The sequence below is a fragment of the Gopherus evgoodei genome, chromosome 4 (genome assembly GCF_007399415.2).
Source record: "Gopherus evgoodei ecotype Sinaloan lineage chromosome 4, rGopEvg1_v1.p, whole genome shotgun sequence".
In the NCBI taxonomy this organism is placed as follows: domain Eukaryota; kingdom Metazoa; phylum Chordata; order Testudines; family Testudinidae; genus Gopherus; species Gopherus evgoodei.
Genome location: NC_044325.1, coordinates 122,136,591 through 122,137,747, shown reverse-complemented (window position 1 = coordinate 122,137,747; position 1,157 = coordinate 122,136,591). Strand labels below are relative to the sequence as shown.

The window sequence follows — 1,157 nt, the reverse complement described above, 5'->3', positions numbered from 1 at the left end:
ATCTGTATAGGGGCTGATCTGCACTGAAAACTGACATCAGTGTAGCTACATCCCTGGGGGCCAGTTCTTCAGGCTGCCTGCCTGGTGTTCTGCTGGAGGTGGGTTGGGGGGAGGTGACTGCCGGAATAGCCAGGATCTGGGATCTCTCTGACTTCCAGGGAATTACTCAATATCATCCCATATTGTCCTGAGTTAGGATGATTCTTTTTTTTTTTTTTTTTTTGAAATCTCAACATTTTCCATAGGAGAGAAATTCCATTTTCAGGCCATCTCCTCTCACTTCTATTTATTATTAAATCATGAAACTCAGCCTCTCTGTTAGATTCAGTGAGGAAAAAATTTCTGGTGTATTGTCTTCCTCAAGGCATCCTTCACCTCCTTGTTCCTCAGGCTGTAGATCAGGGGGTTCAACATGGGGATCACAAGCGTATAGAACATGGACACCACTTTGTCGTACTCTGATGAGTTGCTGGGTGGGTCATCAGTACGTAAAGAACAGAGCCCCATACAGTATTGACACAGCCATAAGGTGGGAGGCATAGGTGGAGAAAGCTTTCCGACTGCCCTGGTTGGACTGGATCCGCAAGATGGCCACCATGCTAGAAACATAGGAAACAAGGATGACCAGAATAGTACTTAATGCAACAATGACGGCAAGGAGGAAATGCATAGTGTCACCCATGTGAGTGTCAGAGCAGAAGAGTTTCTGGATTGGGGGGGAGGTCATCACAGAAAAAGAGATCAATGATGTTCGGACCACAGAAGGATAGGCTGAACAAAGAGCCTGCGCGCACAATGGCATTAATGGAGTCATAAATGTATGATGCCGCTACCAGCTGAACACAGACTTTCCTGGACATAATGCGCGTGTACATCAGTGGCTTGCATATAGCTATGAAGCGATCATATGCCATCACAGCCAGAAGAAAAGCCTCAGAGTTCACGCAGAAGGCTTGAATGAAAAATTGCGTGACACACTCAGCAAAGCAAATGACTTTCCTCTCTGCTAAGAAGTTCACCAGTGCCTTAGGGGCAATAACGGAAGAGTAAGTGATGACTCCAAAGGACAAGTTGCTGAGGAAAAAATACATGAGGGTGTGTAGCCGCGTCTCGATTCTGATTAAAGAGATCATGCTGAGGTTCCCCACTAGACTCAT

At 46.0% G+C, this 1,157-nt stretch overlaps 1 pseudogene; it reads right to left on the bottom strand.

The window, feature by feature from the left end:
- Positions 1 to 324: 324 nt before the first annotated feature.
- On the bottom strand, positions 325 to 1,157 carry LOC115651207 (annotated as a pseudogene).